This window comes from Tupaia chinensis, unplaced genomic scaffold (genome assembly GCF_000334495.1).
Source record: "Tupaia chinensis unplaced genomic scaffold, TupChi_1.0 Scaffold000037_4, whole genome shotgun sequence".
NCBI lineage: Eukaryota > Metazoa > Chordata > Mammalia > Scandentia > Tupaiidae > Tupaia > Tupaia belangeri.
The window spans coordinates 2,178,347-2,194,558 of NW_006159487.1; the positions used below are offsets into that span (position 1 = coordinate 2,178,347).

The window sequence follows — 16,212 nt, forward strand, 5'->3', positions numbered from 1 at the left end:
TTATAGACTCTTTACTTTGTTAACCTAATTTTTAAAACTTTTTGACTCTGGTAAATCTTAGCTTGAAACACAAACACATCGCTCAGCTGGACAAGTGTGCTTTTGTTCTTCATATCAAAAACGTTTATCCTGTAAACGTTTTTCTGTTTTTCAGTCTTTATCTGCTTTAACCTCTCATCAGAAAGTAGGACACGCACACTTCGGCCGAACCTTGCCAGGCCAGGACCCTCAGGATCACGCTCTCCCGCCTCTGGACGGTCAGGATAAACACAGCAACTTGCGATTAGGTTGTGCACAGAGAAAATGATGTGCTCGAGGGTGGGGGCCGGAGAGCGCGGTGGCAGGCATGTGCTTCGGGGACACTGCTCTGCAGGGGACCATGTGGGGGGCCTGGCTTCATTTCCTGGTCAGCATAAAGGCTGGGCGTGCTGCTGTGCACCAGTAATCCCAGCTGCATGGGAGGTTGAGGCCGGAGGACAGCAACACGGTGAGACCCTGCCTAAAAATATAGTAGTGGAGGACCAGCAGACAGAGGAATGGGTATGGCACTGGACTCCTATACAGTCAACCATTGTTCGAGTCCTGGACCCGGTGGCTTAAAACTCATGCCGGGCGCATGTGCGTGTGTGCCTAAAATCCCTAGAGGAGAATGGAGGAGAAGAGAGTGCGGCATGGCCATGCCCCCGGGGGGTGACTTCTCACACTTTCTGTCTCTTTCTCTAGCGAGTGCATGCGCCTTATAGCAAAAATCTCTCAAATAAATAACAATAGTAAAAATAAATAACGAGGCATAGCAGACATGAGAGGCATGAGGCCACTGCCGTATAGCCTGCACACGGGTTCACAGGAAGTCTTTTTCTTTGATATGTAAGTACATTCTAAAATGACGCTAATACAGAACTCGTGCGATAGTTTATTGCCACAATCAAGAAATACTGCACGTGATGATATGTGTGCTCTGTTACATGGCTGGCCACACAACAGAGTGTCACACGTCTCACCACGGACACATCAGTACCACCTTGTGCTAAGACCCACGACAGCCACGGGCCACTGGGCCATAGGAGTTGTCACCCTCGTTCTCACCTTGTGGGAGCATCGTGGACCAGACTGTGGTTGAACAGTGTGTGGCCGTATTCTTCTCTGTTTCTGCACTTCTCAAAATATTTGCGCTGACTTGTTCCCCCTGTCTGCCCTCACTAAATAGTGCTTCCAGGGCAGGGGCCACCCCTGTCTCCTCCAGCGTCTAGCCGAGTAGTCCATAGCCACACTTACTGTGGAAATGGAGCGACTGTCCAATGAATGGATTCTTGGGTGAATGTTTAATTAATTAGGAAAATAATGATTTTTCCAGGAGGAAAGAGCCCCAAGGAAAGAACCGAGCTGGTGTTCACTGCGGGTCCTGGTGGCTCTGCTTGCCCACCCACGCCAGGCAGGGCCACGCTGCAGGTGGAGTGGCTGGGTCAAGAGAACGTGAGCAGATCAGATTGGAGCCTGCGCCTTCTGTCTGGGGCGCGCGCTGGTTACCTGGGGAACCAGATTTATCTCGCATCCTCAACACAGCGCATCTCATCGAGGGCACTTTTAATAACCAATTGATGTGTAATTGCCTGCATAAATTATGTATTTCTTCCCCAGCCCTGCACCGAGCGAGCCGTGGAGGAGAGCTGCTCACGGGACTGCTTGTGGCTGCCGGGAGGCCGTCGTAGGGCTTTCAAAGGCTGTTAAAGGGATGCAGTTCACTCGTCTGGGGATTTTCAGATGCTCTGAAAAGAAGAAAATGGAAAAAGAAGACTTACCGGAATCTGCAAAACCACATATCAGACAAAGAGGAAATACTGAATTTTTGAGTTTCAGCCCAAGAAAGACCTCAGAGGTCACCGCGGTCGAGTACCTAACCAGGGGTTAAATTAACTGCCACCAAGAGGTGTGTGTTGGGGGTTGTCTCCCCTCTCTGAGTATCTCCAGTCCTGTGAGGGGTGGAAGAAGCCATGCCTTAGAGTACGGCAAACAGAGGTCACTGTGTGGCCGAGATCGGAGATGTGGGCTCCCAGAGTCTCAAGTTCTTTGTGAACAAAGAATAATAGCACTTTTCTTCTTGGGTTACTATGATCACTAAGTGAGAAAATGTGTAAGGAGAGTATTTTTCTAGTTGATGTATTTCTTTTCTTCCACGAGCAGATAGAGTTATAAAGAGAGGCAGGCAGAGACCATGCCCCCAGTGGGGCCCTGGCACTGTGCCCCCCCCCCTTGTTTCCAGCAGCTCTGGATTGGGGAGCACCCCACCCAGGGGTACTCAGGTAGGTCTTTGAACTTGAACCAGGAAGTTTCCCATATGGACTTGCCTCTCAGAGCATCACATTTTACAGCTGCACCAAGAATACTTTTTATTATCATTGTTATTATTTTATACATTCAATCATAATATGTTATTACAATATGAAAAATGAATTTCTCCAGTATGAGTACACTATGTATTAGTCCAGTTAAAGATAGTACCGTACACATTATCATTAACAGATAATTTTCCAGCTTTGTGTCCCTTGAATGCTTTGCTTCTTTCTTTTTCCCCTTGATTTCCTTCCTCTCACCCTCTCTCTTTCTCATCCTCTTTCATATTGTGTCTAGTATCCACAATTGTTCTCCATGCTGTTGTATCTTCCAACCTGTGAGTCTCTGTCAGAGTGCAGACATTCAGTATATGTTACGGGGACATGCAATGCCTCTCTTTCATAGCCTAGCTTGCTTTGCTCAGCAGTAAATCTTCCATACGTGTCCACTGTCTATCAGGTGCCAGAGCTTATTGTTTTTTATATCTGAGTAGTATTCCGCAGTGTATGTGACACACTTTTTCAATCTGTCCGTCTGTTCTTGGACATTTGGGTTGGTTCCATGTCTTAGCAGTTGTGAATAATGCTGCAGTAGACGCGGATGTGCAAGTGTTTTTCCAACCGAGTGTATTCCTATCCTTTGGGTAGGTACCGTGAAGTGGACTTGCTGGGTCACACGGTAGACCTTGTTCTCCTTGAGGCTGTACTAATTTACATTCCTGTCAACAGTGTAGGAGAGTTTCTCTCACCACACCTTGCCAGCACTTACCAGTCTTTATGTTTTTAACCTGAGCCACTCTGCCTGGAGTTAGGTGGTATCTCATTGTGGTTTTGATTCGCATGTCCCTTAGGATAAGTGAGGTTGAGCCTTTTTTCATGTTGTTTGCATGTCTTCCTTAGAAAGCTGTCTGTTCAGCTTGTTTGCCTATCTTCTAATTGGGTTGACAATTTTTATTTTTTGGGTGAGCTGCTTGAGTTCCCTGTACACATATATACTTATTACTTATCCCAGAGAACAGTTTGAAGATACTCGATTTGTACCAATTTCCTGGCTCTCCACCTCCCAGTCAGCGCCACGTTTCCCTGCAGTCTTCCTGCACTGGGACCCTGAGACAGCAGGGTGAGGCCCAGGTCTTTAGGTAGGGCTACAGCACAGAAGTCACATCGATCGAAGTCCTGCAGATTCAAGGCAGGATATGGGAGGCAGGCAGATGGGAGCATGGAGTGCAGTGTGTGTCCCCACTTCGGGGAAGAGTCTGGAGGGATGGAGCTAGGCGGTTTGCAGGGAGAGCTGGAGACATGAAAGAAATGCCCTTTCGTATGAGCAGCCAAGACAAGGCCACTACCCAGAGCTTTCTCCCGCCCACAGTGGGAACCAGTGGAAGGAATGAAAATGCTGCATGCTCAAGGAGAGAGAGAGCATGAGCTAGCCCTCTGCCTCTGTCAGCCCCTGTGGAAAGATGCCTGGGCCTCCTGATGGTCTTCAAGAAAAGCAGACATGCCTAATTCAGAGCTTTGGAGCCTGCGTGGAGGGAAATGCCCCATCACCTTTCTACTGCAAATGGCTTAGCCTAAACTCAGACGACATGGAGAATGTGGCCGAGGCCCAGTGAGACCTCCAGTTCCAGATGAAGAGGGCTTGTCAGTGAGGGCGAAATTGGCAGGTACTGCCTGAGGCGGGAGAACAAGCCATCACATCAGCCATTGGACTTTGTTTTACAAGGGTGACACCAAGGCTTGGCTGGATTAGGCAATGCAAGGGAGGCTGTGGACGTGATGAGCCCAGTCCTAGATCTGGCGTGCAGTGTTGCCTTGGGTAGCCTTCTGGGGGCAGCTCCCCAGTCTGGGAGGCCTGTTTGTCTATCACACGCCTAGCTCTCGGACTAGCTCAGGGCAATAGTATGCAAAGAGACAGGCAGTCCTCGTCACTTGGAGCAAGGCAGGCCCTTGTCCCTGTCGTCTCCAAGGATGGAGGTGAGTATCAGGTGGAATAACGGCGTGTCCTCACGGTGGGAAAGCATGTTTTAGTTGTTTCTTAATGTGTGCCACAGAGGTGACCAGTGTCCTTACACCCAGTCTGTGCTCTCCAAGAACTTGGAGATAAGTAGCCCTGGTCACAGCCTTCGTGGGTGCGGAGAAGTAAAACCGAGCAGAACAAAACAGACCGCGAGTCGGAGATGGACGCATCACCATAACACACACCTACCGAGTAAGACGACCACGCGCGAGGGAGCGTGCCGTCAGGGAGGTGAGGCAGGAGGCCCGAGGCTGTGGAGGTGTCCTCCCTCTCGGTCATCCTCGGTTTCCTCCTTAAACCAGGACATGTCCAGGCCCCAAAAGTTGTCTCACAGACGAAGCGGTGGTGCGGGTGAGACTGCCCGCTCCAGGTCCGGCATGGTGAACTCCAGGGCTGCTGACCAGTGCCTCCCTGATGGCTCTGACCACCCTCCTCACCGCTGTTTATCAGGCACTCGAGGTGTGCGAAAAGGCCTGCTCCTCCCTGATCCGTGACCAGAGGCTCCCCGTGTTTTCCTCTAGGCTTCTCAGAGGAAGAGCAGGTGTAACGGCATCTCCACTGGCTTTCTTCCCAGGCGTTGTCCCATGCGTCCAGTGGGAGCGCTGTCGCAGCAGCCAGAAGGGCACACGCTAGCCGTGTTAGCCCTGCCCCGTCTGCATTCTAGAGGGGGCTCTTAATCTTGTGCACCTGGGCAGCCCTTCTGGGGGTGCAAATCTACCACATGAGGACCTTCGACTTCTCTCTGCATGACATCCTGCTTCGTTTGAGATAATTTTTAAAAACAATGTTCTTACTTACCTCTAATCCTTCCGAACAGGGCTCCTAATGCAGGACTTCACGAATTAGCAGCAGGGATAATTGGCTATGTCATGTTTCGATACATTAATAATCTAATTTTATACCTAGTTAAATTGAGAGCAAACTGAATTCAGTCTCATCTTAATTACGGTCTAGCTCGCAGGTACAGTTGCTTTATCCTAATTATCACGTATTTTAATAGGAATAAACAGATAACGCCGTGGACTCCCTTTCACACCTCTGCTTGAGGCTGCCTTTCTCCTTGAGTGGCTCTAGAAGTGAGTCACTGTCTGAGAAATCCCCTTCACAAGGATGCTTTTGCTGCGACCTTTTTATTTTCTTGGTAACTCGTCGAGCCCTTGGCTCTTCACCTTAGTGCCCTAGATACGGTGAGGACCGCCCGAAACTGTGAAGTGTTGAGCTATTTGAGTAAGAGGTGGCTAAGTGTCTTGGGAGGGTCCCTATAAAACTAAATTCAGACCAGCGTCTGGATAAGAAGCTGGTAAATCACTTAGGATGGTAAAAGAGCTGATAGGGGACTTCCCAGCTCTGTCTTCCTGAATTAATTAATTACACTCTTGTGCCACTTCCTAGCACCTGAGGTCTTTAAGGACTTAGACTTGAAATCTGGCAACACCTCAGAGGCTGGTTTGGATTTTTTCTTCCCTTTGCTCTGATACCTTCTGAATTTATAATTATGAATACTAATAGCTTTTTTTAATTGCATGCTTATTCTTTGCAGAAATTTTGCATATAACATCCCTAGTTCTCATAAAAGTTCTTTAAAGTGGGTCTTGTTAGTCTTATGCAGTGGAAGAAACCAAAAAACACAAAATCGAAAGCACCTAGCGACTTGCTTCTGACTAATAAGGTATGGTGGATTTAAGGCACACAGCTCCCAAGGTTAGACTACAAAAGACTGTGACTTCTCTCTTGCTGTTTATTGAGTTATAATTTCTGGTGTTGTATAATTCACCCATTAAAGGGTACATGCCAATAATTGTTAGCCTATTGAGGGAGTTGTACAACCGTCACTACAATCTAATTATAGCATGTTCCATCCCCTTTTAAAAAAAATGGTAACAGTAACAGTCCATTCACTCCCAGTCTGGGCAACCTCTAATCTATTTTCTACATGTAAATTTGCCTGTTGGGGTCATGTCAGATGGAATCATACAGTACGTGGTGTTCCGTGCCTGGCCCGTTCTGATTAGAATACGGGTGTTAAGGTTCACCCATACTGTAGCATGTGTCAGTACTTTATCTTTATTGTTGAATAATAACTAATTGCACGGATATGCCACATATAAAGATTTACTCCTATGCTTTCTTCTAGTAGTTTTATAGTTTTAACTCTTAAATTAAACTCGTAATTTTTTCTCTCTTGAACTAATTTCAGTATATATTGTGAATTAGAGGTCCCTCACCATTGCATCGCTGGTTGAGCAGACTGATTGGAAATAATTAGCTGAAAATAATTCAGTTCCTATTGAGGAAAAGTAATTGACCACACATGCAAGGATTTATGGCTGAATTCTCTATTCTTTTTTTTTTTTTGAGAGATTTTCACTATAGGGCGTGTGCGCTCACCAGACAGACAGAGAGAGACAGAGAGACAGAAAGTGAGAAATCACCCCCAAGGGGGGATGGCCATGCCACAATCCCTTCTCCTCTATTCTCCTCTCGAGATCTTGAGCATGCACGCACACGCACCCAGAGTGAGTTTTAAGCTACCGGGTCCAGGACGCGAACCGTGGTCGACTACGTGGGAGTCCAGCGACATAGCCATTACGCTAACTGCTGGTTCCCTCAATTCTTTTTGATAGATCTGTATGTCTATCCTATGGTAGTTGCCACACTGTTTGATTACTGTTGCTTTATAATAATTTCTGAACTTGTGAAGTATGAGTCTTCCAGTTTATTTATTTCCAAAGTTGTTTTGAATATTCTGTGTCCCTTACAATTCCATACACAGCTTAGAATCATCTTGTTAGTTTCTGCAAAGAGGCCAGCTGGAATTTCACAGTGACTACATTGAATCTGTAGATCAATTTGAGAATTACTGTGATCTTAGCAATATTATGTCTTAGTCTATGGACATGAGACTTCTTCCCACTTATTTAGAGCTTCCTTGAATTATATCAACGGTGTTTTGTCGTTTCAGTGGGCAAGTCTTCCACTCCCTTTGTCTATGTCTAGAGTTCGTCTTAGTTGGTTAGTGGTTCCAGCACTCTTTATTGAGAGAACTATCTTTTCACCTTGCATCGCCTTTGGATTTTTGTCAGGTCAGTTGATTATCTTTGTGTGGGCGGGGTTATCGGAGGGCACACCATTCTACTTCACTGGCCTCTTGGTCTGCTCTTGGTCAGCACCACTCTGCCTTGACTGCTGTGGCTTTTTGGTAAGTCTTGAAGTCAGGTAGTGCTTGACTTCACCTTTGTTTTTCCCAAGGGGGGATGGCCATGCCACAATCCCTTCTCCTCTATTCTCCTCTCGAGATCTTGAGCATGCACGCACACGCACCCAGAGTGAGTTTTAAGCTACCGGGTCCAGGACGCGAACCGTGGTCGACTACGTGGGAGTCCAGCGACATAGCCATTACGCTAACTGCTGGTTCCCTCAATTCTTTTTGATAGATCTGTATGTCTATCCTATGGTAGTTGCCACACTGTTTGATTACTGTTGCTTTATAATAATTTCTGAACTTGTGAAGTATGAGTCTTCCAGTTTATTTATTTCCAAAGTTGTTTTGAATATTCTGTGTCCCTTACAATTCCATACACAGCTTAGAATCATCTTGTTAGTTTCTGCAAAGAGGCCAGCTGGAATTTCACAGTGACTACATTGAATCTGTAGATCAATTTGAGAATTACTGTGATCTTAGCAATATTATGTCTTAGTCTATGGACATGAGACTTCTTCCCACTTATTTAGAGCTTCCTTGAATTATATCAACGGTGTTTTGTCGTTTCAGTGGGCAAGTCTTCCACTCCCTTTGTCTATGTCTAGAGTTCGTCTTAGTTGGTTAGTGGTTCCAGCACTCTTTATTGAGAGAACTATCTTTTCACCTTGCATCGCCTTTGGATTTTTGTCAGGTCAGTTGATTATCTTTGTGTGGGCGGGGTTATCGGAGGGCACACCATTCTACTTCACTGGCCTCTTGGTCTGCTCTTGGTCAGCACCACTCTGCCTTGACTGCTGTGGCTTTTTGGTAAGTCTTGAAGTCAGGTAGTGCTTGACTTCACCTTTGTTTTTTCTTTTCAACATCATATATTTTTATTGTATCTTTTGTTTCTCCATATAAACTTTGAAATCAGTTTCTTGTCAATGTTCATAAAATAGTTTTCTAAGATTTTTATTCAGATTGTATTGAATTTATAGACCAAGTTGGAAAATGATACCTTAATAATACTGTCTTTCTACCAATGAACATGGAAAATCTCTATTTAGTTATTTCATTTCTTTTTCAGAGCTTCATTCACTTGTATTCATTTTTCCCGTTTTTCACATTGCATTTTATCTATTGGTATATTTTCAAGTTTACTGATTTTTTAAATTTTAATTTAATCTTGACACATCCGGGCCTTCCATCTCTCACCCTTCCAGACAGCAGGGTCTCAGGAACATCACCCCATCTCAGGATGCCTGGTGTGTTCACACTGGTCTGAATCCCAGCTCTGGGCCTTCCCTTTCTGACCCCTGTGTCACACAATGGCTGCCTCCCACCTGTGCCACTCTGGCTGGGTCCTTTCTCTGGTTTCTTGGCAAGTTATCTTGCTTTTAGTGTTTAACTTTGTGAGATACGTGGGTTGATCACATGACCGGCTATTGCAAGTTGCCGGTATACTGCAGCTTGTAGTCCCTGCACGCCACCAGTCACTGCCCCGTAATCAATGAATAGTTTCCTTGTGGCCAGTTCTACCGTCTTCTTGAAAATGCCACATAGTTTATGTAATTTTATTTCTAAGTTCATTTTATCATTTATATTTACTTTTTGATTATTTTAAGATTGTATTTTATATTATAGTTGCAGAAATAAAAGTGCAGCTCTGTGCATCTTCACAGCATGACCACCCCTGGCGTCCAGGACACATCTGTGAAAATATTATGTCACCTGAAACTCTCCTCTCCTCTCTCTCCCCACAGCAATCACCCCCTTCCCTACCCCATGAAAACAAAACAAACCTACTCTTACTTTCTATTTTAAATTTTAAGTAAGTTTTAAATTTTCCTAAGTTCCAATACTCTATTTAAATAAATTCTTTATGTTATTTATCGACATATTCAACTATTTCTCTAATTTTTTAGTGGAATATTTACAGTTAAAAGTCTTTTTTTGTGTACTAACTTGGGTATCTGGCTGATTTATCTGCTTTTATCTTATTTATCAATTATTTGATTCTGTCTATTCATATACTTAGCAATTTTTTTAATGATAGTTGTATGCACTTGAGAGAGAGGAAGGAGGAAGGACAAAGAGAGAGGAAGGAGATAGAGAGGGAGGGAGGGAGGGAGAAGGAGATGTCCCGGCCTGCGGGACGTATCGGGCAGAGAACGCGAGTGAGGGGGCGGAGGTCTGGAACTGGCGCAGCGTCTCAGCACGGGAGTGAAAGAAGTGTCACAGCTCACACAGTGTCACAGCTCTTGATGGTATGAAGGTTTCACTCGTTTATTGAGGGCCAGAGCACTTTCTTATATACACAAGGCAGGAGAAAGTAGGCGGGGTTTACAGCGGACCTAATTGAGGACCTGTTCGTTTGTCTGAACCAGGAAGTTCTGTGTTCCTGGTGTACGTGTCAAGGTCGCACCGGCCATTTTTGTTATGTGAAGGTCATGGCAGCCATTTTGATGTGGGCAGCTTCCCACAGGAAGAGAGAGAGAGAGAGAGAGAGAGAGAGAGAGAGAGAGGGACCCTTGAGAGATCCCAGCATGTAAATCGCTTTCCCGCTTTCCCTGCTCTTCAGGTCGCTGGACACCTGGGTGCCTGTCTGACCTGTTTGTGGACTGTCCTGGACTGTCCTGGGGGTCTGAAGCTGTGGTCAGCCACGTGGCTTCTGGACCTTGCAGGACTCACTTGTTTCTGCTGTGCCCTGGCAGCTGGACTGTGCTTTCATATGAACTATAATTTCATTGGAGATGTTGGGTATGGAGTGAAGGTTGAAGATTGTTGAGGCTCTGAAAAACATTGTTTTCACGAAGAGGTAGTTTGCCTTTCCTCTGCTAGGGCATAGTGGGTGAAAAGAGCGTCTTAAGCCAACGGGGCCAGTCTTGGCCAAGGCTGGCTTGCAGCTTGAATGATTCCCAGCCTACCTCTGGTTTGGCTGCTCCCAAGTTCTCCAGCGCTTTTGATCACAAAATTAGAGTCTTTGTATTTCTTCTTTTGAGCTAGAGAAACGTTCCTACCATCAACGATAGCAAGTCCCTTAGAAAGAATGACTCCTTTGCTGTATCTTCGTCCAAGGTGTGCGGGATACGGTCCGACCCTTCTCCCATATGCATGGGCTTTTACTCTTCCTCCCAGTTGTTTTTGCTGAAAGCCAAAGTGACCATTCTACTTCCATCTACACTGGTGATATTTATTACTTTCTGTGCAAAAGAAGATGACTGTCCCAGCAGAAATGCCTGAGCCACCAGACACTGGGCCCCCTCTCTGCAGCTTTGTGGGGCTGGGAGCCAGCATTGCCATCATCTCGTGGCCGTGCAGTCGCTGGCACTCGGTATCCCACGGGCACCAGGGCAGCTGTTCTAAGGGTGATATTCTGCTGATGGCATCACGGGCGTAAGTGTGAGGACTGACGCTGGCAACACCAACGTATTGCTCTCAGCGTTAGCTTTAATATTTCAAAGAAATTACAGACTGCCCCTTAAAACGGCCCTTAATCACATCAGCCACATCAAGTATATGAAACCTCCTTCAATTGCTCCTACAATTTCTAACAAAGAGGCGTTGATACAATCGGCCATTGGCTGCACTTCAGGCAGTGTGTCAGGGCTGAGATTGATGGTTGCTATGGTAACCTTAACTGGTCTAATCCTGCCACACGGGAGGTAAGATTAAAACATCCCAAACTAGATAGGATCTAGGGTTAAAAAATAATCTTTGCTCTTCATTTTTGCTGGAAAATTCCCTAATATCGCTGTGAACCAAATATTAGGCCCATTTTTCTTGTTAGAAATGCTGAGTGGGTGTGCTGTTTTATGAGTTTATAATGGCAGGATAGCAAAATGGTGTGTTTTTGTATATTTTTGTGTTTGTGTATGTGGGAGTTTTAAGCTTTTGAAACAAATTCTACAAACTATTGTGATACACACACACACACACACACACACACACACACACCAAGACCGGGAATATCCTTGGTATTCCTCAGTGGCTCAGATATATAGATAAAAGTATTGTGATCATTATTCATTAAAGAAAATTAGTTCATTTTTGAGAAAACAGTGGGGTAACAGAATCTCAATGCTCTTAATAAAGTGTCCAAGTTTTACTGACAGCTTCTCACCTGATGCATGTGAGTACACGTGGGTGTGCACACGCATATACACACATGTGCACACACACAGAGGCACACGGCACCGATCTATGATGCTTGCCATCTGTCAGTGAGAATGAATCTCTCCAATCATTTTTAAAGCCATTCTGTTTTGTGAAGCTTTAAGCTTGTACCCAGTAAAAGCTTGGCAGGAAGCATACGTTTCTTGCTCAAGTTCCTGAACACGACAGCTGTGCTTCTCTCACACAACTTGGGAAAATGTTCCCAGTCTTAATCAACCGGCATGAGGTGGCAGAGAGGCTAAATACAGCTTGTGTCACAGAGCATCCGTCAGCATGTCAATTTCACCTCCTTCTATGTCCTCTAACCTGCGCCTTTTCTTGTTTCCTTTCCTTTTCTCTTTCTTCTTTCTTTCTTCTTCTTCTTCTACTTTTTTTTGGGGGGGCCAGCTCCTTTGTTTTCGGTCTGCACCACTTTTCTCTCCGGGGTTCTGCCTATTCTGTGACACACACTGCTGTGCCATGTCCTCTTGGCTCTGCGACCACTCACCGTGAGTGAAGGACTGGCGTTCACGTCCCTCCATGTCATCTATGTGAAATTGTGAGGGTAGACACATCTGTCTACACAGGCGTTTTCTTGCTTTCATTGATGACATCAAGTATAACAAAAGTAATCGCATTAAGTGTTGATCACTCACTGATGTCAGGCACTCTGCTAAGGGTCCCCACATCCCTCGCAATCACATCAGTCACTATATAGACTATTCCCAGCACGACTTCATTAAAAATACGATCTCTATTAATGAGAGAGCTGAGAAAATGAGGCTGGCTGCTTTGGTCACAGATCTAATACATGCTTGCTCTCCAGTGATGGGCTGTTTCCAGCTCTGCGCTGAGGCCTGGCATAGCTCTGTGTGCGGATGGTTCCTAACTCGGTCACCCCAACGGGACACTGACCATGGCGATATTTACCTTCTCTCGAAACTGCGGAACCGAGCTATCTCCTCTCAGGTGGACGAGAACTTAGAGCAGTCACCTGGATTAATCCTGCCCTGTTGATGGCCACCTCCGTATGCTTCGAAAATCACTCGACCCTCTTTTTACATTTTTCGGATATAAAATGGCGATTAAAGTATCTGCCTTACATTGCTTCTCTGATGCTGGAGTGCAATAACATGGAGAAGTTGCAGATTCAGTTTTTATACATACGACTTACATACCTGTGTACCTAAACGTAAATGCATATTTGCAAAGAGACTGCTTGTGTTTGGATCTCTACCTTATTTTCACAGATGTAAGATATGTCCAAGAGAATTTGGAAATGCCACTGAATTAGCTAGTAATTTCAGTCTTGATGAATAACCCTTCAGGTGAGGACACCTTGGTGGCCCAGAAAAGTGATAGTTCATTACGATGATTAAATTCCACTGTGATGAGAGGCCCTTCGCCTCTACACCAGCTTAGATGTGGACTCCGAGAAGGCTGATCTGTCCTCACGATGCGTTTCACCTCCCAGTCAGCCCTGATATTTGATGTAAGCTACGAAAGTTAGAAAAGGGCCCTCAGACTCCACAACCTGAACTCACAAGCCTAGTCTTCAAAGTCTTGAATAATTGCGGTAAGAACAGGCAAATAGAGATAAGGAAATGAGTTTGGCCGCCGCAGTCCTGGGAACGGAAGAGGGCCTTCCAAGTGGTGGCCACTGCAAATGAAGGAGCGTCCCAGGCTCAAGGAGGGCTTACTCAACTCCCACCCAACCACAGCAAGGAGCCTTGGCTTCCTCCAGACTTTGGACCAACAGGCCCTGGCGTTGGGTCCAGCTCCACCATCCCGGCTGAGCCTCGGGTAACTCTCCGTCCAGGTTCCACAGGACTCCTCTGCTACAATTGCTAAACCACTTCCCAAACCCTCTCCTACCATTGGCGCAAACAGGCTGAAAACATCTTGCCCCTCCAGAGGGTATGATATTCACGCCTGCCTTCGAGGACCCACACCCCTTCCCATCACCCTGAAGGACAACACCCCTTCTCAGCCTGAAGCAGATCCAGCAGACCATCACCCATAATCTCTTGTCCCACCCCTGCCCTGGGCACTCTTTCTCTCAATAACCTTTTCTTTTACTCCAAAATAAACAAACAAATAAATAAATAAATAAATAAAATACCTGGGTCCAGTAGATGGTGTGGTAGGTAAAGCACTGGACTCCCACATGACCAACCACAGTTCAAGTCCAGACCCGGTGACTTGAAAGTCACACCCGATGCTGATGTGCGGATGCCCAAGATCCCAGGAAGAGACTGGAGGAGAAGGGATTGTGGCATGGCCATTCCCACCAGGGTGATTTCTCACTTTTCCCTCTCTTTGTCTCTCCAGTGAACCCACATACTCTGACTAAAACTTCAAAAAGCAAAACAAAAAACTACCAAAACCCACTTACTGTCTTGACTCACAATAAAGGAACAACACAAGGACCCCAATTAACAAGAAATTCCTTCAGAAACTCCCCGGAGAAAGTAGCACTCCTACTCTGAAGACACCCTTCTGATTCTGCCCAGAGAATTCTGCCCATTTTTCTGTAACTGACTTCAGGATGAATGGCATCTTTATGTTCACGGATGGCAAAGTTTTCCCTTTGAAAGTGTATTTGACTTTAGGGACAATCAGAAGCTTTTTGGAGTGATGCCAGATTGAAAACAAAACAAAACAAAACAAAAAGCTTCATACCAAAATGTAATACTTGGGACCAGCAAGTGGATACACTGGACTCCCACATGGTCGACCATAGTTCAAGTCCCAAACTCAGTGGCTTGAAACTCACGCCAGGCTCATGTGCGTACATGCCCCAAATCCAGAGAGGAACATGGAGGAAAAGAGATTGTGCCGTGGCTATCCTTTATCGGGAGTCATTTCTCCCTTTCTGTCTCTCTGGCGAGTGCATGCACCCGATAGCAAAAATCTCTTTTAAAATAAATAAATATATAAAATGCAACACTTCTCTACACTAATATTACTGCACAGGTCTTTGGTAATAAGCGACTCTATTTTGTGTTTCCACAGTGCTCTGGTTTTCTTCGCATACGGTTGCTATCCACTAAGAATAAACATTTTCATATCATATATGAGGAACATTAAGGAAATGGACAAAGTACAGGATACAGAAGTGAAAGCTGACTGCTACTAAAGCGAATGAAGTCTCTCTAATACATTTCTAACATATGCTTTGCAAAATGTTCTGACTCTTTTTCTATAAGCTGTTACAGGACTCAAAGTGACCGGACTCTATAAATGTCTGTAACTCATAAGCCACCGCGCGGTTTCTCCCGACTCCGGGACAAAGTAAGCGTCAACTCTGAGAGACCTGCCACGAACATCAGGGACCAGAACAGCCTGCACCAGGTCACTCAGTGCGTCACAGTGAGGTACCTTGTGGTAGTGGCCACGGCTGAGGACTTGGCCTCTTCCCGGGGATGCCGTAGACTTCTCGAGAAACTGCTGAAAATAAAGAAATGGACAAGAAAGCCACTGTGGGGAGCCGAGACTCAGGACGTAATGTCTTCCGGTCTTTGCGACTTACGGCCTTTCCTTTATTGTAAGGCAGTCTGGTTGTTGCCGGGCTCCTTGCTCTGTGTAACTCTACTTGACTTTGGGCTTCGTTGATTCAAAGTCCTTTTTTGGTTTTTCTTCCCATCTGATTATGGTCCCTGAGGTGATCATGTAGGCTCCATGATTCTAACAGGTATCTGGAGTCAGAGAGGCTCTGGTTACTATTTATTTGCAAATGCTATCCAGGACTCTTGAATGCATTTGTCAAGTAAACAAAACTAGTCCCAAGATAACAATTGTTCTTTTAGTTAGACTATCATCCCTTCCTGGTCTCCCGTGGAATATTTGTCACCTGTGCTGTTTCAATATGCATGTAGCCCACCGAGTATGGTCACTGAGTGGAGACCCCCCCCCACCGTGTCAGTGAACTGACCTCTTGAAAACACACTAGTCAGCATTTCAAGGTGGAATACACAGGCGCTAAGAACCAACCAGGCGAGGAGAGATTGCGGAACTTGGAGATCAAGGTCTCTGAGCTCACAATGAAGCTTCTCATCTTCCTGGACAATGTTCATCTACCTTTCTCTCTGCTGTGGCGTCAGGATGCTGAAAGGAGGTGAAAAACAGAGGCGTCTGTACCATGTTATGGTGAAAATGGTTACTTTACATGTCACACTCAAAATGACCATTTTGGAACTAAATTGGGCAAATCCATTGAGCTAACTTCCATGATGTCCAGAGAGGCAACATGAGAAACGGAACAGAACAGCCTTCAGTAAGACTGAGCTTTTCCACATTTGAGTTAGTTCAAGTCCCAAAAGGGGAAAAGGGAATTTTGAAACCAGCCACAGCCTACACAAGAAGGGTTCTGGGTTCCAGAAAGACTCTGCCTTCTTAGTACCGTGTCCACATCTACTGTGCACTCCTGTTCCGGAGCCTGATACGTTCCCCGGTTCTTACCACTGCCTTTCTTTCTTTCTCTTTCTCTTTCTCTTTCCTTCTCTCTCTCTCTCTTTCTTTCTTTCTTT

At 45.6% G+C, this 16,212-nt stretch overlaps 1 long non-coding RNA gene across 2 annotated transcripts; it reads right to left on the bottom strand.

Annotated features, from left to right (window-relative positions):
* Window positions 1–1,401: 1,401 nt before the first annotated feature.
* LOC102473189 (uncharacterized) lies at window positions 1,402–15,695 on the bottom strand. 2 transcript variants are annotated; one of them, XR_333296.1, is made up of 3 exons: window positions 15,618–15,695; window positions 15,065–15,381; window positions 1,402–1,766 (listed from the first exon to the last, which is right to left on the bottom strand). It is a non-coding gene; the product is annotated as an uncharacterized LOC102473189 (long non-coding RNA). The 2 variants fall into 2 exon arrangements; XR_333297.2 differs by having other exon boundaries at window positions 15,537–15,618.
* Between the last annotated feature and the right edge of the window lie 517 nt (window positions 15,696–16,212).